General features: G+C 45.3%; 1 non-coding gene across 1 annotated transcript; it reads left to right on the top strand.

Moving 5' to 3' along the window:
- The first annotated feature begins 7,900 nt into the window (after positions 1-7,900).
- On the top strand, positions 7,901-8,041 carry LOC142751318 (U4 spliceosomal RNA). Its single transcript, XR_012882871.1, has one exon. It is a non-coding gene; the product is annotated as a U4 spliceosomal RNA (small nuclear RNA).
- Positions 8,042-26,541: the final 18,500 nt, after the last annotated feature.

Raw genomic sequence — 26,541 nt, 5'->3', positions numbered from 1 at the left:
AACGGAAACACCAGTAAGACTCCAAACAAAACTACTACCAAGCAAAATCCACGCTCCAAAAGCCAAATGGCATTTCCTCCCATCTGAACCCTACAGCGTGCCCAAACAGCAGTTTCCTTCCACATATATGGCATCGTCATACCCGGGAAAACCCTTTTAGCAATTTTTGGGGTGTGTGTCTCCAGTGGCATAAGCTGGGCACGACATATTTGCCACTGAATGGCATATCTAGGGAAAAATATAAATTTTTAATTTGCACCATCCACAGCGCATTCATTTATGGAAAAGACCTGTGGGGTGAAAATGCTCACTACACCCCTTAATAAATGCCTTGAGGGGTGCAGTTTCCATAGTGGGGTCACTTCCCAGGGGTTTATTTTTATTATTTCACATCTGAGCCTCTGCAGTTGTGAACCAATACTTTGTAAATCGCCAAATTAGGCCTCAATTTTACATGGTACGCTTTCACTCCTGAGCCTGGTCGACTGTCCAGGCAAGAGATTAGGGCCACATGTAGGGTGTTTCTAAAACCAGGAAACCCAGCATAATAATTAGAGAGCTGTCTTGTTATGGTGGCACAAGCTGGGCACCACATATTGTCCACATATCTGTGGAAAAAATCCCATTTTCACTCTGCAACATCGAGTTCACACTAATTTCTACAAAACACCTGCAGGGTTAACATGCTCACTACACCCGTAGGTAAATGCATTGAGGGGTGTAGTTTCCAAAATGGGGTCACTTCTGGGGGGTTTCCACTGTTTTGGGCCCACAGGCGCCCAGAAACCAATCCAGAAACATCTGCACTCCAAATGGCGGTCCTTCCCTTCTGAGCCCTGCCGTGTGCCCAAACAGCAGTTTATGACCACATATGGGGTATTGCCGTACTCGGTAGAAATTGCTTTACAAATGTTGGGTTCTTTTTTTCCTTTATTTGTTGCGAAAATGAAAAAATTTGCGCTAAAGCTACGTCTTATTGAAGAAAAAGGATTGTTTTTATTTTCACTGCCCAATTCTAATAAATTCTATGAAACATCTGTGGGGTCAAAATGCTCACTACGCCCCTAGATGAATTCCACAAGAGGTGTAGTTTCCTAAATGGTGTCACTTTTTGGGCGTTTTCATTGTTTTTTCCCCTCAGGGGCTTTGCAAATGTGACATGGCCGCCGCAAACCATTCCTGCTCAATGTGATCTCCAAAAGCCAAATAGCGCTCTTTCCCTTCTAAGCCAAGCCGTGTCTCCAAACAGCCGTTTATTACCACATGTGGGGCATTGTTTTACTCGGGAGAAATTGCTTTACAAATTTTGTGGTGCTTTTTCTCCTTCAGTCCTTGTGGAAATGAGTAAAAATAAGCTAAACCTACATTTTCTTTGAAAAAATGTTGATTTTTATTTTCAGGGCCTACTTCCAATAATTTCTGCAAAAAACCTGTGGGGTCAAAGAGCTCACTATACCCCTAGATAATTTCCTCAATGGGTGTAGTCTCCAAAATGGGGTCACTTGTGGGGGGTTTCCACTGTTTTGTCTCCTCAGGGACTTCGTAAATGTGACATGGCCTCCGCAAACCATTCCTGCTAAACTTGAGCTCCAAAAGCCAAATAGCGCTCTTTCCCTTCTCAGCCTCGCCGTGTCTCCAAACAACCGGTTATTACCACATGTGGGGTATTGTTTTACTCGGGAGAAATTGCTTTACAAATTTTATGGTGCTTTTTCTCCTTTAGTCCTTGTAAAAATGAGAAAAAAAATCGCTAAACCTACATTTTCTTTGAAGAAATGTTGATTTTAATTTTCATGGCCTACTTCTAATAATTTCTGTAAAAAAGCTGTGCGGTCAAAATGCTCACTATACCCCTAGATAATTTCCTTGAGGTGTGTAGTTTCCCAGATGGGGTCACTTTTGGGGGATTTTGACTGTTTTGGCACCGCAAGAGCCCTTCAAACCTGACATGGTGCCTAAAATTTATTCTAACAAAAATAAGGCCCCAAAATCCACCAGGTGTTCCTTTGCTTCTGAGGCCGATGCTTCAGTCCAGTAGCACGCTACGGCCACATGTGGGATATTTCCTAAAACTGCAGAAACTGGGCAACAAATATTGAGTTGCATTTCTCTGGTAAAACCTTCTGTGTTATAAAAAAAATTGTACTAAAAATGTATTTCTGCAAAAAAATATGAAATTTGTAAATTTCACCTCTACTTTGCTTTAATTCCTGTGACATGTGTAAAGGGTTAAGACATTTTCTAAATGCTGTTTTGAATACTTTGAGGGTGAAGTTTTTAAAATGGGGTGACTTTTTGGGGGTTTCTAATATATAAGGCCCTCAAAGCCACTTCACAACTGAACTGGCCCCTGTAAAAATGGCCTTTTGAAATTTTCTTGAAAATGTGAGAAATTGCTGCTAAAGTTCTAAGCCTTGTGAGGTCATAGAAAAATAAAAGGATGTTCAAAAAACGATGCCAATCTAAAGTAGACATATGGGTGATGTTAATTAGCAACAATTTTGTGTGGTATAACTGCCTGTCTTACAAGCAGATACATTTAAATTGAGAAAAATGCTAATTTTTGCAATTTTTCGCTAAATTTTGGTGTTTTTCACAATTAAATACTGAACATATCGAGCAAATTTTGCAAGTAACTTAAAGTCCAATGTGTCACGAGAAAACAATCTCAGAATCGCTTGGATAGGTGAAAGCATTCCGGAGTTATTACCACATAAAGTGAAACATGTCAGATTTGAAAAATGAGGCTCGGTCAGGAAGGTCAAAAGTGGCTAAAGAGGGAAGGGGTTAATATAGCTCATATTCACAGGCTTATGTTTTTGATATTGCCATGTTTATTGCTCGTTATGCTGCAGGCTCCCACGACAAGTATGCGTACCGATTTGCGTTCGACATACGGTCATGAAAGCCTCTTTTTATTGTTCGGTTGGGTACTACTTTAATGATACTTGGAACAGGTTATTGGACTGCACACCTCCATGGTTTGCAGGACCTATGTAACTCGCCCCAGTCCGATAGGGACTGAGTCGCTGACTTCGGTTCTATAAATGTATGTGCCTCCGTCGCTCTCCCTATGGCGAGTGATGGAAGAAATGGTTTACTGTTTGATGGTTGTGCTAGCTATGAAGGGGCTCCCCCCCCCCCCCCCGTGGTTTTCCAGGTCCCCACAAATTTAATACCCTTTCTCCACAGGTCTCGCACCTACGAGGAGCCGGCCCTTGGGCCTCTTTCTTTTGTGTAGTCTCGATATTTTTCTCTTTCTCTCTTTATCTCTCTCTTTCCCACTTACTCAACCCCCGTCTTTCCTTTCCCCCACCTTTCCCTCCCTCCCTCCATTACACCCCACAGCAAAAATGGCGCAACATATGCAAGTGGACCTGAAAATAGGATCACTAAATGTCAAGGGCTTACATAGCCCTGGAAAGCGATCCATACTCTTCAATATGCTGAGAAGCCAACATCTACAGGTTGTGTTCCTTCAGGAAACTCATCTGTGCCAACAGAAGCCCTTTAAGCTGTCTAATACTTGGTTTCCCAATACATACCATAGTTTCTCTCCTGATACGAAATCAAGGGGGACAAGTATTTTGATCTCCAGATCCCTCCCCTGGGAACTCCTGGGCTCTCGCAGTGATGATATGGGAAGGATGCTCTTACTTAAGGGAACTATTGACTCTCATGTATACACCTTTGCCTCTTTTTACCTGCCCAACTCTGGTCAGGGCACAGCCCTTATTGGTTTTTTGAATGCTTTGGAGGAATTTGGTGAGGGTATCATAGTTCTGGGTGGGGATTTTAATGTAGCATTAGATCCCACAATAGATACGTGAAGTGGGTCGTCATCCTTTTCGATGTCCCAACTCCGCCGTATTCTGAGGTCCTTTCACGAGCACCAATTGGTAGACACCTGGCGACTCCTTCACCCAGCTGACAAGGACTTTTCCTTCTATTCCGCAGTGCATGACACATACTCCAGAATTGACCTCTTTTTTATCAAACATCATTCTCTCCACTCCATCCGTTCTGCGGACATTGATACAATCTCCTTTGCGGACCATGCCCTCGTTACCCTGACCCTCTCTCTACACTCCCCCCTCCTCCGCCAATCACAATGGAAATTGAATCCGTCTCTTCTCTCGGATTCGGTCGTTAACGCAGATATTCAACGCTCCATAGATGACTATTTCGCGAATAATGCCACAGAGGCCACTAATCCTTGTATTGTCTGGGAGGCACACAAATGTGTGATTAGGGGTACGTTTATCAAACACGGTGCCCGGTTAAAGAGGGAACGTGCTGCAGCTACAGTCCGTCTGCTATCGGAGATTGAAATCCTTGAGATCGACCATAAACGCTCCCGTGATCCGGATTGCCGGGTTACCCTCCTCCATAAAAGAGAGGAATTTTGAACTCTCCTGATGTCCAGGGCCAAAGCCACGCTTTCCAAATGCAAACGCCACTATTATGAATACGGCAACAAAAGCAGTAAATCGCTTGACAGAGCATTACGCATTCAACAAGCCCAGAACTACATACCCTCGATTATGTCCTCTTCCCAAACACGTGCCCGATTACCTATGTATATAGCTTCCACATTTCGGGAATTCTACGCCTCCCTGTATAATACGGATTCAACTAACCCCTCCACGTCAGCGAGAGACTTCAGGTCAAATATTTCGGCTTATATCGCAGAGTCTAGCCTCCCCTCACTATCAGAGGATAATCTCTCTGACCTGGAAAAAACGATCACCCTGCAAGAACTTTCCTACGCTCTAAAACATTCCCGGTCGGGCAAAGCCCCTGGCCCAGATGGATTTACGCTCCCATATTATAAAAAATTTCTGTCAGCGCTGGGACTGCATTTTTTAACCTCCTTCAATTCCTTCTCCACCTCGTCTCCCACCCCTCCCGACACTCTTAGAGCGCATATTGCTGTAATTCCCAAGCCCGGTAAAGACCCCTTACAATGTGCTAGTTACAGGCCAATTTCCCTCCTTAACACCGACATCAAATTGTTTGCTAAGATTCTGGCTGTTCGTCTTGCACCGTTGCTTGAGGAGATCATTCATACAGATCAGGCGGGTTTTATGGTAGGCAGAGAAGCACGGGACAACACGACTAAAGCCATCAACCTTATTCACAAAGCCAGGGTCAACTGTACTTTTATGGAGGAAACCCTCTTACGTCTTGGCCTTAGATCTCATATGATGGGATGGATAATGTCCCTGTACTCGTGCCCATCTGCTAGAGTTCGCGTGAATGGCATCCTCTCGGAAGGGTTCTCCATTTACAATGGCACCAGGCAAGGGTGCCCCTTGTCCCCCTTGATCTTTGTACTGACATTGGAGCCTTTCCTACGCCATGTTCGAGCTAATCCAGATGTGAGGGGCTTGGAGACACATAACTCAGTCAGCAAGGTAGCTGCCTATGCTGATGACCTACTTTTCTTCTCGACTAACCCAACCGTCTCCCTCCCAAATCTCATGCGGGAATTTCAGCGCTTCTCCAACTTATCCAACTTCATGATTAATTTTTCTAAATCCGAAGCACTGAATATTTCCCTTCCTCCCCACCTCCTCTCGTCCCTGAAACAATCTTTCAGTTTTAAGTGGGCTCCGATAGCCTTGAAATACCTGGGTGTCCATGTTCTCCCAGATTTGAAGGATCTTTTCCATTTGAACTTTCCTCCACTTCTTGCTGATCTTAAGGCGGACTGCGCCCGGTGGTCTAAAGGCACTTTTACATGGATGGGACGGTGCACCATCTTCAAAATGAATGCACTTCCAAGACTCCTCTATCTCTTCCAGACCCTTCCCATTGCTATACCTATTACATTTTTTAAAGCGGTCAACTCTCTCCAGATTTCTTTTATTTGGAACGGTAAAACCCCTCTACTTTCACGCGCGCTCCTATGTCGATCTAGGGAATCAGAAGGGTTAGCACTCCCTGACGTCTGCTCTTATTATACTGCATTCCATCTTGCTCAAGTGGTGGATTGGTGTAAACACGAAGGTTTTAAACCATGGGTGGGCCTGGAACAGAGTTTCTCATCTATACCCCTACAGGCTATCCCTTGGCTACATCGTAACCAACTCAAACACCTCCGTCATCACCCCACTATAGGCCCAACACTGTTGTGCTGCTCCCTTCTCTCAGTTCGGTCATCCCTCCTCCCGGTTCACTCCTCAATGTATCCCATACTGGGCAACCCCTCTTTTACCACCGGTATGACGGACCCAGTCTTCCGCTCATGGCGGACCTCGGGATGGTTTCGAGCAGCCCAATTTCTTAACGGCAATGATTGGCTATCCATGGCAGACATGGCCCAGGTCCCTGACCTCCCGCCGCTAGGGCATTGGCGTTCCCTCCAACTACGTCATTTCTGCTCTTCTATTTCACCCCCTACTTCCTACCAAAGGGACAGGACTTCTCTAGAGGTCCTTTGTACTGGCTCTGAATTGGCTAGACACACACTGTCCACAATATACAAGTTTCTCATAGACCCCCCGGATCTCCCCCTCCCTGTCTATCTTTCTAAATGGGAAACGGATCTGGGTATCTCCTTCTCCCCCACACAAAGCCAACGTATACTCACTATGGCTCATAAGACCTCGATTAGTTCACGATATCAAGAAGCGGGCTTTAAACTGTTGACTCGTTGGTACAGGACCCCAGCTCGATTGCACCACATCTTTATATCTTTCCTACAGCATCCCCTTTGTGCTGGAGATGTGGGCAGGACAATGGTACCCTCCTCCACACCTTCTGGTCATGCACCCTTCTTACCCCGTTTTGGGAAGGCATAAAACGAGTGATAATTGAAGTCACAGGCACAGATATAACCTTGGACGCGGCCCTCTTCCTTCTTCATCACTGCGACGTCCCGGTGAATATATATAAGCGCTCCCTGCTTCACTTTTTAGTGATAGCAGCTCGTCATTGTATCCCATTACGATGGAAAGACCCTTCTCCTCCTACATTGTCCCTCTGGGTTTCACAGGTGAACGACATTATGCATATGGAGGACTTGACCTCCGTTATCTACGACTCAAGCACCAAGTTCTGTCAGACATGGGCTTCATGGATTGTTTTTCAGGACTCAGACTCCTACAAAGAAATTATACGAGATCCGCATACCCCTAGGCAACCTGACTAGCGCACTTTGCCAATGGGATGTAGTGGAGGACCCTCCCCCATATTCTCCCCTGTTCTTCCTCCCCCCCCCCCCCCCCGGCTTTTCTCTTCTGTTCTGCTCTTTCTCTCTTGGTCCTTCAGTGTGGACTTCATGATCCGGACCTCCGTGTCGGAGACTTGTTCTTTTTCAGAATACTTCCCTATAGGGGAATGATAGCTTTTATTATTTCAGCTAATATGTATGTGAAGGCTGACTGTACTTTCTATATTGGTTTCTGTACTTTTTCTGTATTTTGTCATTTGTATCCCGTATGTTGTAAAATGGACCTTTTCGGTCATCAAAATAAAGAATTAAAAAAAAAAAAAAAAAATACAGTCAGCATCGGCAATTTTTGCTGGTCTCTCTGGAGACTTTATCTACCGTGTGAACAACAGAAGGATTGAGAGTGCAGATGGCTTTGTTGTCCCCCAGCGCGGAAGGTTTATCTGTTCCAGAAACTGAAGCCAGAGCCCACTTTTCCCTTTGACTGATGGACATCCCCCTGCAACACAGTCGCGTTCCGGCTATGTCTGCTGTCCTGAGGTTGGACATCCCCCTGCAACACAGTCGCGTTCCGGCTATGTCTGCTGTCCTGAGGTCTTGGTCTGCCAAATCCCCCAGGATGCCTTGCAGTAGTGGCACAAGGGAGGATTCAGTTTTGTTTAGCCACGGCTTAAATTAGCTCTTCCTGGGAGGCATGGATATGTCTGCCACCTGAGCTTCTTTAGATTTGCGCAGTGGCAGTATCATAGCCCATGAGGTTTAACTGAGGCGTGATTATTGCTAATTGAAAACTTTTCCCAATACCCCGCCATGATGACTTGAAATACAGTCAGCATCGGCAATTTTTGCTGGTCTCTCTGGAGACTTTATCTACTGTGTGAACAACAGAAGGATTGAGAGTGCAGATGGCTTTGTTGTCCCCCAGCGCGGAAGGTTTATCTGTTCCAGAGGAGAGAGACTGTGATGAAAGACTGGAAGAATGGTGGTATGAAATTTCCAAAAATTGAGGTGTATTTAGGTGTTAATATTATTTTTGCAGTAAAGAGGATGATGGGAGGTGAGAAGAAATTTGCATGCATGTTGAGATATTTGAGAGGTGGTTGTTTTTCACAGACTAGGGTGGTTGGAGAGAGATTTGAAAGTGCCCTGTGCTTTTGTTAGTCCAAGGAATATGAATTTTTTGAGAAGTTTATAAAAGATCTTGATTTAGAGGGTGGGAGTAAGGACATTTTGAAGGATAAGAAAACTCTGATGAAGTATATTAGTGAAAAGGAAGTTCAGTGTCCAATTAATATGGTGAGAGGTCAAGATGTGAGTCAAATCTGGAAGAGTGTAATGGCTGATGGGATAATGAATAGACAGAGAGATTGTGTGGCAAAGTTTGCATGGGGTGTTAATTGTGAGAGAATTTCAAATGAAGCATGGAATTGGGAAAGTGTAGTGTGTCCAAGAGGGGGGTGTGGGGGGAGAGAGTGTTATGCACCTTTTTTGGAATTGTGATTTAGCGCAGCGGGTTTGGAAAGGGTTGGGACCATTATGTAAAGAGTTGGTGGGGGTTAGGAGGTTGTCTTTTGAGGTTATCATGTTTGGGGCGGGTGTGGGAGGGGGTAAAAATCAGAGCGTTATGTATATAATGGGTGCGTGAAAATCACGCGCACCACACGGAAGCACTTCCATGGGACGTGCGTTATTCACGCAACAGCAGTAAAAGTATGAGAGTAAACAGAAAAGCACCACGTGCTTTTCTGTTTACAAACATCCAAACGGAGTGTCATAATGATGGCGGCTGCGTGAAAAGCACGCAGCCGCGCATCCATATGAACATGACACATGGAGCTGTCACGCTGCTGCCATGCGCGCAAACCGCTCACGTTCGTGTGAATCCGCCCTTACTGTGAGAACGGTGAATTTATGGAATAGTCACCGCAGGAGCCGATCACAGCAGGGACAGTAGATGGCTTTAAAAAAGGGTTAGATAATTTCCTAGAACAAAAAATTATTAGCTCCTATGTGTAGAAATTTTTTACTTCCCCTTTCCCATCCCTTGGTTGAACTTGATGGACATGTGTCTTTTTTCAACCGTACAAACTATGTAACTATATACTGTCTGATGAGCACTGTATCTAATCCTCCTGCACTGTGCAGTCGCTCAGAAAATGGCGGCTCACAGTGTAGGAGGTTTGAAGATTCAAACCCCTCCGTCTCCTGGCACTAGCCAGAATAAGGGAGGGGGGATTGTGTGAGGACACTAGAGAGAGTGTGTCTACCCCAAATTTGCAGCATAAAGCAATGGGGTTGCTTTACCACATTGACCATGCTGCAATTTTGGGAACTGCTCCCTCTAGTGGCCAGCACATGGAAATGTTATAAATTAGAATCTAATTTATAATATTTCCTGACTTGTGAAAAAATTAAAACAATGTGTAATCACTTAAATAATAATTGTTTAAATAAAAAATAAAAAATTCTAGCGACACATTCCTTTTAAGTTTATTGCTACATATTTACACAAGTGGCTAGTGGCTCAGACCTTCCTATATACCCTAGCTATGTTGGTTAAGTGTACTGATTAATTGATTAACCACTCATGTGTTTTTTTTCTTCTGTCCTATTAGCCAGGAGGCATGGCTAAGCCATTTGTATTGTGCTGCCCTCAGATGCAAGGAAAGGCCCCATGCACACGACCGTGCCCGCAATCACGGCCCGCGATTGCGGGCACGGCCGGCCGCTGACTGACAGCCGCATTTCCGGGCCGTGCTCCCATACAAAGTATTGGAGCACGGCCCGCAAAATGCGAAAGAACGGACATGTTCCATAATTCCCGGAACATTTCCACGGCACTGACACCCTTTCGTAGTGCTACGGAAAGGTGTCAGTGTTCAATGAAAGTGAATGGCTCCGTGTTTGCGGACCGCAATTGCGGTCCGCAAAAACGGAGGTTTTTTGCTGTCGTGTGCATGGAGCCTCAGGGTAAGACAAATTTAGCTATATCCGTCTAAGACAATTTTTACAAACCAAGGAACTAACCCCTGATCTTGCTAAACTGCCGTGAAAGAGGCCAATCTTCCGCCCACTGGAAGACCTCTGGCGTCAGAAATTATAAAAGGAAGCAGGGGAAGGATTGAATCTAGGTCTACAATAAATTCTTCTTTAAGGATTCATAGCTGTGTCTTCTTCTTGGCCCTCAGAATTTCTTGTAATTTTCTAGATTGATGAGGAAGCTCCCCAATAAACAATAAATAAAATAAAAAAATAAATAAATTCTGGAGCTTTGAAGAAAGGACAGGGATTTGCCTTTTTTATCAGATAATCCTTCCATAAGGTCATCCAGCTCAGAACTGTATAGTCTTTCTAGTTTAACCCTGTTAGTGACCGGCCCATAGACTTTTTAAGTCGCTGCATCGGAATAAGTAAACAGAGCAGGGAGCTGTCGAATCTCCCTGCTCTCCGCTGCCAGAGGTAGCTGAGGGCTGGGGGCGTCCCTTGCTCGACCGGGTGAGATCGATATTAGTATCGATCTCACTCATTTAACCCCTCAGATGCGATGCTCAATAGCATGCACCGCATCTGAGTGGTTTTGGAGAGAGGGAGGGAGGTCTCTCTCATCCCACTGACACCCGGCGATGAGATCGCCAAGTGCCTATATCTCCGATGGCAGCCGGGGGCCTAATAAAGGCCCCCAGGTCTGCCTATAATGAACGCCTGCTAGGTCATGCCGGAGGCATGGCCTAGCACAGGGGTCTCAAACCTGGCCGGGTAAGTGGGCCGCATTTATATAAAAAATGTGAAGTGGTCGGGCCGCATGAATTTCAATGTCAAGATTGGGCAGCCCCTTTTTAGATAGTGCCACAGTGCCCTCGGTGGATGCTGCCGCAGAGCCCTGTGTAGATGCTGCCACAGCAGTGCCCTGTGTAGATGCTGCCCCAGCAGTGCCCTGTGTAGATGCTGCCACAGCAGTGCCCTGTGTAGATGCTGCCACAGCAGTGCCATCTGTAGATGCTGCCACAGCAGTGCCCTCTGTAGATGCCGCCACAGCAGTGCCCCCTGTAGATGCCGCCACAGCAGTGCCCCCTGTAGTTGCTGGCACAGCAGTGCCCCCTGTAGATGCCGCCACAGCAGTGCCCCCTGTAGATGCCGCAACAGCAGTGCCCCCTGTAGATGCCGCAACAGCAGTGCCCCCTATAGATGTCGCAACAGCAGTGCCCCCTGTAGATGCCGCAACAGCAGTGCCCCCTGTAGATGCCGCCACAGCAGTGCACCCTGTAGACTGGGACTCCAGCTGTGCTCCTGACATCACTGGGACTCCTGCTCTGGGGAAGCCCCTGACATCATTGTCGATGTATGGACAGCGATGTCAGAGGCTTCCCCAGATTCCCAGAGAAGAGCCGATAATAGCACTCTGCCCGGGACTCCGCTCTGGGGAAGACCCTGACACACTGTCCATATATGGGCAGCGATGTCAGGGAATTCCGCAGCGTCCCGGAGCAGAGCCGATACTAGCGCTCTGCCCGGGACTCCGCTCTGGGGAAGACCCTGACACACTGTCCATATATGGGCAGCGATGTCAGGAAATTCCACAGAGTCCCGGAGCAGAGCCTGTACTAGCGCTCTGCCCTGGACTCCGCTCTGGGGAAGACCCTGACACACTGTCCATATATGGGCAGCGATGTCAGGGAATTCCACAGAGTCCCGGAGCAGAGCCTGTACTAGCGCTCTGGCCCGGACTCTGCTCTGGGGAAGACCCTGACACACTGTCCATATATGGGCAACGATGTCAGGGAATTCCACAGAGTCCCGAAGAAGAGCCGATACTAGCGCTCTGCCCGGGACTCCGCTCTGGGGAAGACCCTGACACACTGTCCATATATGGGCAGCGATGTCAGGGAATTTCGCAGAGTCCCGGAGCAGAGCCGATACTAGCGCTCTGCCCGGGACTCCGCTCTGAGGAAGCCCCAGACATCGCTGTTCATATGTGGACAGCGATGTCAGGGAATTCCACAGAGTCCCGAAGAAGAGCCGATACTAGCGCTCTGCCCGGGAATCCGCTCTGGGGAAGACCCTGACACACTGTCCATATATGGGCAGCAATGTCAGGGCATTTCGCAGCGTCCCGGAGCAGAGCCTGTACTAGCGCTCTGCCCGGGACTCCGGCTCTGGGGAAGCCCCAGACATTGCTGTTCATATGTGGACAGCGATGTCAGGGAATTCCAGAGTCTCGGAGCAGAGCCGATACTAGCGGCTCTGTGTCCCGCGGGCCGCAGATGACAGCCCCAGGGGCCGCATGCGGCCCGCGGGCTTGAGACCCCTGGCCTAGCAGATGTCAGTCCGTTTTACATGGACAGGCATAATACACTGCAATACAGAAGTATTGCAGTGTATTATAAATGCGATTGGATAATCGCATAGTGAAGTCCCCTAGTGGGACTAGTAAAAAAGTGAAAAAAAAAAGTTTGATAAAACGTGAAAAAAAATAAATGAAAAGCCCACTTTTTCCCCCTTACAAACTGCTTTATTATTATTAACAAACAAAATAAAAGTAAAAAAAGTTACGATGGGGGTCTCAGTGGCAGAAGTTTTCTGAAAGTTTAGTTATACATTTTTTTGGGTGTGTGATGTGTTTGTTCTTGTTCTATTGGGCTGTGTTTACACTCTGCGGTAAATTTACGTTGCAAAATTACAAAAAAAGCATGAAAATAAAAAGCAAAATGAATACGACGTGGAAATACAGCACTAGACTTTCACAAATTTGATTTGAAAATCTTTTCAGATGAAATAGAAAAAAATGGAAAAGGAAATACAGCCATAATTAATGATGGAAAATATGCAAATGTGCACAACAAAAGAAAAACTTGTTCTCAGAATATGAAATCCCAATACTCAGCGCATCTTTGAGCAGGATTATTAGGGACTTCACAGCTTGATACATAAAATCAAGAAAATGGAATGTTGCAGCAGAAATGGGAGGTGTTGGTTGAGGTGCCACTTCTTGATGCGTAAAATCGTGCACAAATTTAGCGCTCATTCAGACGACTGTGTATCACGTTCGTCTGACGGCCGTTAAAACAATGGCCGTCACACGGCTCATGAATTTCAATAGGGCCATTCATACGACGTGTGAAGGGTCCATGAAATAATAGGACATGTCCCATTTTACTGCGTGTCACGCATCCCTCCATAGACTATAGTCTATGGGGGATCTGTCACAACGTGTCCCGCACGGGTGCACCTCGGACGTGAAAAACATAACTTTTTCACGTCCGAGGTTGCCGACGCTCGTCTGAATGTAGCCTAAAAATTCAAAATTTCCTGAAATAAAGCTTGGAAGTCAGGTGACCTAATGCAAACAAAAGTTGGTTGTTGCGCGGGATCTGCCATCTCCTTTTCCTATTAACTTGAATATCTTCAAACAGCCACAAGGTCGCACACTATGACTATGACGTCGCAATGTGGTGAATCGAGGGACAGGTGACGATGTGCCTCATTTATAACAAGCACAAAGACGGCTTAACTCTGCCCCAGTGTCTACATAAGCTATGCATAAAGGTTTAGAATGAGATGCTCATAATTTTATTATTTTTTTCACTTTTTTACCAAAAAATATTTAATATCTCATGTAAACAGTACACTATTATATAATAAACATGTAGTAAAATGACAGTATTCCTATAATATATTAATACTTGACAATCTATATAAGAAGGCCAGAAGTTAAATAATCAACTCATCTATCTGAGGGGTGAAGGAGCAAGAAAAAGGAAGCAAAAAGATCAGAAAACGCGCCAAGCCAGCGATGAAATTAACCAATGATTCATATAAAGTCCCAGCTACCAATTGAAAAAGTACTTTGGTCAGGACGTAAGCCCCCGGGCAGGTGAACACTGACATGAGCCAATGGCAGCAGCCGAGATCCTCATTCACGAATAGCAAATATTCCGGCATATGTCATCTCATATGCTAATGCACCCTATTGGTCTGAAAAACAAAACTATGATTACATCATAAATATTCTCTCCTGCTTCCATCATCTTATTAACCATTGATAGTCATTAGTGCAGCTTTTTCCGTTATGTATATTATAACCCATAGTAACCAATCAGATTCCAGCTGCTATTTAGGTGTCTGATCGCCGTGAGTTATAAAACATCTGTTACGTAATAAAAAATGAAAAAAATTCCAAGTAAATCCCTTTGTGTCTCGTAGTACTGCATTCAGAGGTAGATTTGTAAGGTCACATAGAGTTTGGTTCTAATATATGGGACATTTTGGGATTTTCAGAAGGAGACTGACCATAAAAAAAAAAAACTGTGTGCAGGTCCTCGGTTGCCGTCTGTTGCTAGATGTTTAAAATGTTATTTTTTTTAACTTAGCGCTGTAGCCCTGGGGTGAGGTGCGTTTCCAAAGCAACCACAATGATGAACGTCCCTCCTCTCTCCTTGCTTCTGTATATTCCTAGCAGAAGCCAAGCTGTATACAGATGCTGGAGATGCAACTGAATTTTACCACACTATTCGCTCATTTTTAACCCATTAAGCCATCACACCTCTCAGGTAAATAATAAGTCTTTTTTTCTTTTTGCATAGCCATAAATTACCATAATTTCCATATAGAAAACAAGAATTTTGCAGCAGTTTAGAGATGGGTGATATTGAAATGTAATGTAAGCTGTTCATATTACATTGACTCTCCCTTTAAGTATAATTCCATGTTTTGTATAGAGCATTAATCTTATCTCCATTCGCACGGCAGTTGAATGTTATCTATTGTTCCCTGTTGTCAGCAATTTCAGGATACGGAGAAGCGTTTGTCAATGGCATGATGGATAGGGAGCCCAGAAAAATCATTACCCCTATTAACATGACTTTATTTCACATATCGCCAATTCCGAGGACATCAGCAGCTCATTTTATGGGACGTGTATCTAATGTGTAGCGATGTGTATCCAATGTGTAGCCTATCTAAAATTGTTGGGATGTAAAATGCAATCTATTGTTCCCTGTTATCAGTTATTTTAGAAGAACAAGGAGGTTACCAGTGAGAAGTTGACTGTAATGTTGTTAATATTTTTGGACCTTTCTCGTCATACCAGTGGTCAAGTAACATACGTCTTATGTAACTTGACCACTGGTCATCTTGGAGGACAGCCACCACATTAGGGGACATGTGACTGTTGCGTCATCTGATGGCTTCTGGTCAAGGGCTACGATGAGTTTGTGTATCCCATCAAAGCCCACCACACCAAGCAACAGGGTTAGCAACCTATCTATGCCATCCGGCAAATCAGGCAATTTAATATTGAGACCAATATCATTGAGGTGTACCCTCTTAGCTTGAAGCAAGTTACGATTGCCCCCTTTGAGTTGACGGAGCTATAATGCAGCCGCACTCCATGACCTTACGTGTTTGCGTATATGTGTAGCAACTAGTAATGACTCCCCCATCCGCTCTTTCTATAGCCACACAACTTCATATTCCACTCCGAGATAGGCACTATTTCAGATCAAACCATGTGAAAGAAAGACCCGAAACGGTCCATATTAGATTGTGCCAAATCTAGCTCTGATAAATGTACAGCATAAGTAATTCCCCTCTATTATTAAAATTGTTGGACCCTAGGCTAGTGGTTACCACTCCGGGTAGCCCCTCATACCAATTTGGACCCTTTGAGAAACCCAAATCACTTCCTCTCTCCTAGGTCCAAAATACATTTTACATTCACCTCTGGTCTATGGGAAGGCCCTGTCTTGTTTCTAGGAGAAGGAAGGAGTTCACTTCTTGTACTGGGTAGTACAGGTCTGAGGCAGTGGCTTGTTCATTGCCTAGGGGGAGAGTATTGCCACTTATCTTAGCCAATGGAGCCAGCTGGTTGCTGTAGAGATGTGACCCCTTGCTCTCTCTGCTGCCAATGCAGATTCTTAGCTCGCCTCTCATGGTTCTAACTCCATGTATCTCCAGCTCACTGTAATCCCCGGAATGTAGGTGCACTGATGGCTGTCCCACCGCTTACTGCTCTTCTGCAATAGCAGCTTTCTCTGCCATCAAATTCGGACTTTGGTAGCTTCTCCCCTCTCTTTAAGCTCCGGGCTAGTAGGGTTTGATGATCCCTAATAGATGGGTACTTCGTCCTTCCTCTAATTGATCCACAGGCCCTGCTTGGCAAGGGATTTGACAGCCAATGACCCACACATTTAACCATAACAATGCTAGCACCTGTAGGGAACTGGAAGTAATGTTCTCAATAGCTAGGACTGCAGCTTTATCTGACCAGAACAAAATCCTCTGATTTGTTTGTGGCAAAGCTCATTTTTATGCAACATAAAGTTCCAAGTCAGGCCTGACTCATGCCATTTGTATAACATCTAGTGGAACATCATCTTCTTAGTAGACATAAACTGATCAATCATAGAAAGTATCCCAGAGAGCTTGTTATACCATTTCCACAGTATAAGGCCGGATTTACACGAGCGTGTGCGTTTTGCGCGCGCAAAAGTTACTAAACAGCTACGTGTGTCAGCCCCGTATGATGCGTGTATGCGTGATTTTCGCGCAGCCGCCATCATTATGACACTCTGTTTGTATGTTTGTAAACAGAAAAGTAAGTGGTGCTTTTCTGTTTTCATTCATACTTTTGACTGCTGTTGCGCGAATCACGCGCGTCACACGGAAGTGCTTCCGTGTGTGCGCGTGATTTTCACGCACCCATTGACTTCAATGGGTGCGTGATGCGGGAAACAACACACAAATATAGGACATGTCGTGAGTTTTACGCAGCGGACACACGCTGCATGAAACTCACGGACAGTCTGCACGGCCCCATAGACTAACATAGGTTTGTGCGAGGCGTATATCACGTTCAAACTAAATAAGCCCTAAACAGAATGAATAATACTGCACTTGGAACCCCTATTGTTTCTGAAATTGAGAGTAAAACCTTATAAGAAATATAAGACTTAAAACAATCCAACAGCCAGTACCAAATTTTCAGAATTGGCAAAAACTTTAAATACCAAAATTATAATTCAGATAATGCATCACTAAAGTTTACCTCAAGGGTCCATTTAAAAAAAACAACTGAAAATCTCATAATATCGGTAGGAAATGTAGCAGCATATGGGTAGACAATTGTTTACCGGCAAGTGAAAGCAATCGGTGTATTTAGGAACGAGATGAAAAGTGGATTCGACATCCAATTTCTTCATTAAAGTGGACCTGTCACCTCTCCTGAAATGTCTATTTTTAGTAAATACTTGTATTCCCATGAAATAACAATTCTGGAACATCTTTTCTTAGAACTCTGCATTGTGCTGTTCCTCTGTTATTCCTCCTGGAAATGTATGAATAAATTGACAACTGGGTGTTACCATTCCCCTTGTCAAAGGGGCGTGTCCCTACACAGCCTCACTCTGTCAGAACTGATTGGACAGTGTCAGCTTGTGTAGGGACACTACCCCAGCTGGTAACAGTTGTCAATGTATTCATTAATTTCTAGAAGGAATAACAGAGGAACAGCATAACTTAAAGGGGTTTTCCCACAAACTAAAATACAGTTAAATGTGTCCATAAATGGCAGTATACATTTGTGCAATTACATGTCATTTTTTAAAATGTACTGTTATAAAGATATATTATTACCATGCCTCTGTCAGAAGTTTTGTTGTGTTACTGGTTGCCCTTGGATCCGACCATAACCCATTCCTCTGCCTATGGTCGGGAAAAGACACATCTCGACCATAGTATGGCTTTGTGGTCGCTTTCAATGTTCTCATGAACGCACTATATTTAGTTTGCACTCGGGAACTTCCGATTATTCCTGAGTGCTTGGTGTGACCACAAGCCTGTAGCTGCTACTGCGCATGCGCAGCAGTAACGCTGTCCAAATCCCCGCCTGCACTCGGGAACCGGCGACTGTTCCCAAGTGCTTATTCTAAACTTGTATTTCATCGTGCGCTACTGCGCATGCGCAGTAGCATCGCTGTAGAAGACTATATGTACCCGGGAACCGGCGGTTGTTCTCGAGTGATTCTAATTTACTATTTCAGGGTCTGCTACCAGTACTATTACTGAAGTAGCATCTCTGTCCAAATCTTAGCCTGCACTCAGGAACAGTCGCCAGTTCCCTGGTGCATACAGTCTTGCTGAAATGCAAGTGTAGCAGAAGCACTCGGGAACAGTTGCCGGTTCCTGAGTGCAGGCGGGGATTTGGACAGCGCTACTGCTGCGCATGCGCAGTGGCAGCTACAGGCTTGTGGTCACACCAAGCACTCGTGAATAATCGGGTTCATGAGAACATTGAAAGCGACCACAAAGCCATACTATGGTCAGGATGTGTCTTTTCCCAACCATGGCCAGAGGAATGGGTTATGGTCGTATCCAAGGGCAACCAGTAACACAACAAAACTTCTGACAGTGGCATAGCAATAATATACCATTATAACATACACTTGTGCAATTACACGTCATTTTCTAAAATGTACTAACTGCCATTTATGGACACATTTAACTGTATTTTAGTTCGTGGGAAAACCCCTTTAAGTTCCAGATATGTTCCAGAATTGTTATTTCATGGGAAATAAAATTATTTACTAAAACAGACGTGTCAGGAGAGTTGACAGGTCCTCTTTAAGGTCTTGGCCTGCCTTCTTAAACAACCATATCGCTTAACAGAAACACAACTACCCACCTGCCAGCCACACATAGGTAGGCTACAGCTAGAGCACTGATATTCGCCCACTGTATGGTAATCTTATTATGGCAGTACTATGATACTGTTATTCAGACACTGTATGGAGGTTTAATTTGTGCACTGTATGGCGGTATTTTGTGAACACAGTATGGGACTGTTATTTAAAGGGGTTGTCCAGTCATAAGAAATCGATAGCCTATCAGCCAGGATAGGCCATCAATTTCTTATGACTGGACAACCCCTTTAACTGTTGTATGGTGTATTGTTTGTACACTGTACACTTTATAGCAAGAGTACAGACTATTTAAATTCTTCTCCTCTATTTATACCCCTGGCGTCAAATACCTTATGTAAGGTACAAGCATTCTTTATAGAAAGCTACTCACAGATTCCTAACTTAAAATATGTATTGTGTTTTATTATATTTTTATTAATATATATCCTGTTTGGTAGTACTTGCCAGGCCACTACTTCTGCAACCTGCGTCCAGTGTGAAAGATTTTGAATATCTAATAATAAAATTAGCCCAAAGCTACTAAATTGACTGAGACTGTAATCCCCCACCTCACCGCAGAACATGTACATGGAAACCCAAACAAAGCTTTGTTATCTGCGTTCAGCAGCCAAACTTAATTAGCTCCTTCTATTTCTCAGAATTCATCTTCCTGCAGGAGAACATTCCTCACATTACAGAATATCCCAAAAATGTCACGTTATTTGCCTGGTGAGATGCCTGTATTCATTGTCTGGCTAATAAATTTTAAGTATAGTTCAGCTGCAGTCTACTTAGGCCTTATTTACACGAACGTGTTATACGTCCGTGCTACGCGCGTGATTTTCACGCGCGTCGCACAGACCTATGTTAGTGAATGGGGCCGTTCAGACTGTCAGTGAATTTCACGCAGTGTATGTGCGCTGCGTAAAACTCACGACATGTCCTATATTTGGCCGTGTTTCTTGCAGCACGCACCCATTGAAGTCAATGTGTGCGTGCAAATCGCGCACGGCACACGGAAGCACTTCCGGGTGCCGCACGTGATGCGCGCTACAGTAGTAAAAGGAATGAATGAAAACAGAAAAGCACCACGTGCTTTTCTGTTTGTAAACCTAAAACCAAAGTGTCATAATAAGGCCGGCTGCGCGAAAATCACGCAGCCGCGCACCATATGCTGATGCCACACGGACCTTGTGCGCGCGCAAAACGCCGCGTTTTTTGTGCCCGCAATACGGACAGGTCCGTGTGAATAAGGCCTTAGTGTGATAGATATATAGATTAGATGAGAGATAGATAGATAGATAGATAGATAGATAGATAGATAGATAGATAGATAGATAGATAGATAGATAGATAGATAGATAGATAGATAGATAGATAGATAGATAGATATGAGGTAGAAAGATGAGTGGATATAGATATACGTGCCTTGCAAAAGTATTCATACACCCAGGGGCGTAGCTAAAGCAGAGGCGTAGCTAGGTTCTTCTGCACCCGGGGCAAAGATTCAGATTGGCGCCCCCAACTTATTTCCCGACATCTCCTTCCCCCTCGCCATGTTTTCTTTCCCTACCAATCAATGAGGTGTCATTTTTTTTCACGATTTTTTTAATGTAACGCGAGTATAAAAGCATTTCTACATTTTACAAGCGATGTAGATCTATAATGTAATTAACATAAAAATTAATTAAAAGAAAATAAATTAAAGAGGCCACACACAGCCCCCCTTGTAAATAGGGCCACACTCCTCCCCCCTTGTACTTAGCGCCACACTGTGAACAGACCGGTGAGCGGTAGCCTACCTCTACCACTCTCTGCTCTGCCTGGTGTGACTTACCGGAGGAGCAGAGGAGGTCATGCGGCGCAGGCAGCGGCGGAGTTCCTTCTCACTAGGGTTGGTGACAGCTTGGATGGCGCCCTGTGCGGGACTCTCTATTGCCGCCCCCTACACAAACCAAAAATTAACCACATATATGGACACGCTGGAACATATATACTGTACATACATAAAGACAGATATTTAGACATACAGGCAAATATACATACACACATTCTGGAATATATACATACAGGTAAATATATAGACGTACAAACACATATATACACACACACACACACACACACACACACACACACACACACAGATAAATACACAGACAGGGACATATACAAATACATAAAAGGCACAAATATACAAGCACAAAGACACATTCACAAACAGACCCATATATACGCACACAGGCACATATGTACACAACACAGATAATGTAGTAGATGTTACCTGCAGTCCTATGTAACACCACAGATAACAGTGATAGCTCTCTGATTACAGATAATGTAGTAGATGTTACCTGCAGTCCTATGTAACACCACAGATAACACAGTGATAACTCTCTGAGTACAGATAATGTAGTAACTGCTGCCTGCAGTCCTATGTAACAACACAGATAACACAGCGATAACTCTCTAAATACAGATAGTAGTGTTACCTGCAGTCCTATGTAACACCACAGATAACACACAGTGATAACTCTCTGAGTACAGATAGTAGTGTTACCTGCAGTCCTATGTAACACCACAGATAACACACAGTGATAACTCTCTGAGTACAGATAATGTAGTAGCTGTTGCCTGCAGTCCTATGTAACACCACAGATAACACATTTTAACAGAGCTGAGATTGTAATTTAGCACAATGTGTTATCTGTGGTGTTACATAGGACTGCAGGCAACAGCTACTACATTATCTGTAATCAGAGTTATCACTGTGTTATCTGTGGTGTTACATAGGACTGTAGGTAACACTACTACATTATCTGTACTCTGAGAGATATCACTGTGTTATCTGTGGTGTTACATAGGACTGCAGATAACATCTACTACATTATCTATACTCAGAGCGTTATCACTGTGTTATCTGTGGTGTTACATAGGACTGCAGGCAACACTACTACATTATCTGTACTCAGAGAGATATCACTGTGTTATCTGTGGTGTTACATAGGCCTGCAGGTAACATCTACTACATTATCTGTACTGTGTAGCAGAGCTGAGATTGTAATTTAGCACACAGTACAGATAATGTAGTAGATGTTACCTGCAGTCCTATGTAACACCACAGATAACACAGTCATGTCTCTCTGAGTACAGATAATGTAGTAGTGTTATCTGCAGTCCTATGTAACACGACAGATAACACAGTGATAACTCTGAGTACAGATAATGTAGTAGATGGCAGAGACAAACACATGCAGAGACAAACACATGCAGAGACAAACACACGCAGAGACACACACACGCAGAGACACACACACGCAGAGACACACACACGCAGAGACAAACACACGCAGAGACAAACACACGCAGAGACAAACACACGCAGAGACACACACACGCAGAGACACACACACGCAGAGACACACACACGCAGAGACAGACACACGCAGAGACAGACACACGCAGAGACAAACACACGCAGAGACAAACACACGCAGAGACAGACACACGCAGAGACACACACACGCAGAGACAAACACACGCAGAGACAAACACACGCAGAGACACACACACGCAGAGACACACACACGCAGAGACAAACACACGCAGAGACAAACACACGCAGAGACAAACACATGCAGAGACAGACACATGCAGAGACACACACACGCAGAGACACACAAACACACGCAGAGAGACAATCACCATGTCTTCTTGCTGACAGGTCAGGACGGGCTGTGTGTGGGCGGAGCTTCCTCTCTGCTTCTCGGCAGAGCACAGGCAGATGCAGGGAGGCTGCAGCACGGGAGTGGACCTGTCCCCTGACCTGAGTCATCTGACCTCATGTCACTGACGTGAGGTCAGGTGACTGGACTGGTCCACTCCCTGGCCGTCACAGACCCCAGTCTGTTCCTAAGCTGCTGCAGGTGTCCCACATACGGGGCGCATGTCAGCAGCGATCAGCTGCTCTTCGGCGCCCCCCTTCCCTATCCTCCGGGTTGCGCCCGGGGCAAATGCCCCGCCTGCCCCCCCCCCCCTAGCTACGCCCCTGGCTAAAGGCTCATGGGCCCGGGTGCAAGAATTCAGCTTGGGCCCCCCTACCCCTCCCCAACACCACGATCATCAGACCCCTGCGCGCGCCTATGCCCAGACGCCTTGCCCAACAGCCCCAATAGTATAATGCCCCCACATCTGCCCCCACACAGTATAATGCCCCATACAGTATAATGCCCCCCCATAACAGCCCCATACCGTATAATGCCCCCCATACAGTATAATGCCCCCCATATGAGCTTTCCATACAATATAATGCCCCCATATGAGCTCCCCATACAGTATAATGCCCCTCCATATCAGCTCCCCATACAGTATAATGCCCCCTCATATCATCCCCCATACAGTATAATGCCCCCATATCAGCTCCCCATACAGTATAGTGCCCCCCCATATCAGCCCCATACAGTATAATGCTCCCCATATCAGCTCCCCATATAGTATAGTGCCCCTTATATCAGCCCCCATACAGTATAATGCCCCTCTATATCAGCTCCCCATACAGTATAGTGCCTCCATATCAGCTCCCCATACAGCATAATGCCCCCCATATCAGCTCCCCATACAGTATAATGCCCCCCATACAGTATAATGCCCCCCCATATCAGCCCCCCATACAGTATAATACCCCCCCATCTTATCAGGCCCCATGCTATATCAGCCCCCCATGCAGTATAATGCCCCCCATATAGTATAATGCCCCCATATGTGCATAATAGAAAAATAGCATAATTACTTACCTATCCCCGTTCCTTCGCCTCCTCCAGTGTGTGCTATGAGTGACTCGCGCAGACAGGTTCGATGATGTCGCTACATCCCGCCTGCCTGCCTCGAGCCGCTCAGGGCACAGTGAATGCTGGAGCAAGGAGACGTCAGCTCCTTGATCCAGCATTGAATAGAACAGGGACCTCGGTGAGTGACTCGCGTCCCCCCGGAGGTCTTCACATGACCCCCCAGGGGGACGCGACCCACAGTTTGTAATGCATTGTGTTGTATTGTGCAGTTTGCGGTGGAGAGTGGAGGGGGGTTGTAATTTAACGGGCCCCCCTCTCCACCGCAAACAGCACAATAAAACACATTACAAGACAACACAATACATTACAAGGCAACACAATACATTACATTACAAGACAAAACAATACATTGCAATACAGACTCTGCAGCTCATCTGGAGTCCTCCGCACCGACTCTTCCACTGCACTGGCTGGAAGACGTGTCACGTGAAAACACGGTCATATGATACACTAAGTGTACCATGTGACCGTAACCAGGAAGTGCCGGCTTCACGGCACAAAAAAATTATTTAACAAGCATGCTGTATGGCAACAGCTGCCTGTGGGCCCCCCAGACTTAGGGGCCCGGTCGCAACTGCGACCGCTGTGACCCCTATAGCTACGCCACTGCATACCCCTACAAAAGTCAATAGATCCAAGACAGGAAGCAGATAACTGGGTTTCTCACTGCTGGCACCCTCAGCAATTAGATGCTAACTCTGCAGAAACTATTTCCCTACGGCGCCGCCACAGGGAAAAATAAGCATTACACAGTTGCTTCTTAAAATCAATGGGCTGTCCCTGTAATTCAAGAATGTGCCCAGTCCTCCAGAGCAAGAGATGCTCTTTGAAACCAATCTCCGCTCACGCTAATAGCAGAGGATCCTGAACAGGAGACATTGTGCTGTAGCCCTAGGGTAAGGCCGGATTCACACGGCCGTATTTCCCAGACCGACCATAGTTCAAGGAGCCGGGCTCAGAGCATCATGGTTATCTAGGATGATAGGAGTCCCTGCCTCTTCATTGAAATACTGTCCTGTACTGTAATCATGTTTTCTGTACTATGATGCTAGGAGCCCGGCTCCTTGAACTGTGATCGGTCCGGGAAATGCGGCCGACATACGGTCCGTATATCACGGACCGAACACGGCCATGTGAATCCGGCCTAAGGGCTCATGCCGAAGGAGGAGCCCTCTGCTTGGAGTCTGTGTGGCTCCGCACATATTCTCCCCTAGAAACACTGGGGGGAACTTACTAACTTTTCTACGCCGTTTTTAAAAAGTCACAAATGGCACAAAAGTCGCAATTTGCTGGAAAAATTGTGGCCTTTGTGCTTAAACTGTCGTAAATTATAGTGCAAATCTACGACAGCTCAACTCATAAATGGCGCAGATTTGACTCTCTAGCACACGGATGGCCAGCGATGTGCCTAATTTATTCAGAGGCGTGTGCCTCTTAATATACAGATCGCTGGAGTAAGATGCGCCACATTTATTAAGACTACCGTATGAAACGCCAGTCTTAATAAATCTCCCCCTGTGATTCTAGTGGTGTACACCTTCGTACATAGAGAGTCCGATGGAGCACGATACGTATGAAATCGGAGGCATACAGTGAAGGAAATAAGTATTTGATCCCTTGCTGATTTTGTAAGTTTGCCCACTGTCAAAGTCATGAACAGTCTAGAATTTTTAGGCTAGATTAATTTTAAGAGTGAGAGATAGATTATATTTAAAAAAAACTGAAAATCACATTGTCAAAATTATATATATTTATTTGCATTGTGCACAGAGAAATAAGTATTTGATCCCTTTTGCAAACAAGACTTAATACTTGGTGGAAAAACCCTTGTTGGCAAGCACAGCAGTCAGATGTTCTTTGTAGTTGATGATGAGGTTTGCACACATGTTAGATGGAATCTTGGCCCACTCCTCTTTGCAGATCATCTGTAAATCATTAAGATTTCGAGGCTGTCGCTTGGCAACTCGGATCTTCAGCTCCCTCCATAAGTTTTCGATGGGATTAAGTTCTGGAGACTGGCTAGGCCACTCCATGACCTTAATGTGCTTCTTTTTGAGCCACTCCTTTGTTGCCTTGGCTGTATGTTTCAGGTCATTGTCGTGCTGGAAGACCCAGCCACGAGCCATTTTTGATGTCCTGGTGGAGGGAAGGAGGTTGTCACTCAGGATTTGACGGTACATGGCTCCATCCATTCTCCCATTGATGCGGTGAAGTAGTCCTGTGCCCTTAGCAGAGAAACACCCCCAAAACATAATGTTTCCACCTCCATGCTTGACAGTGGGGACGGTGTTCTTTGGGTCATAGGCAGCATTTCTCTTCCTCCAAACACGGCGAGTTGAGTTAATGCCAAAGAGCTAAATTTTAGTCTCATCTGACCACAGCACCTTCTCCCAATCACTCTCAGAATCATCCAGATGTTCATTTGCAAACTTCAGACGGGCCTGTACATGTGCTTTCTTGAGCAGGGGGACCTTGCGGGCACTGCAGGATTTTAATCCATTACGGCGTAATGTGTTACCAATGGTTTTCTTGGTGACTGTGGTCCCAGCTGCCTTGAGATCATTAACAAGTTCCCCCCGTGTAGTTTTCAGCTGAGCTCTCACCTTCCTCAGGATCAAGGATACCCCGCGAGGTGAGATTTTGCATGGAGCCCCAGATCGATGTCGATTGACAGTCATTTTGTATGTCTTCCATTTTCTTACTATTGCACCAACAGTTGTCTCCTTCTCACCCAGCGTCTTACTTATGGTTTTGTAGCCCATTCCAGCCTTGTGCAGGTCTACGATCTTGTCCCTGACATCCTTAGAAAGCCCTTTGGTCTTGCCCATGTTGTAGAGGTTAGAGT

This window comes from Rhinoderma darwinii, chromosome 3, assembly GCF_050947455.1.
Source record: "Rhinoderma darwinii isolate aRhiDar2 chromosome 3, aRhiDar2.hap1, whole genome shotgun sequence".
NCBI lineage: Eukaryota > Metazoa > Chordata > Amphibia > Anura > Rhinodermatidae > Rhinoderma > Rhinoderma darwinii.
Note: the sequence above shows the minus strand (reverse complement) of the source record. Positions and strands in the feature narration are given on the sequence as shown.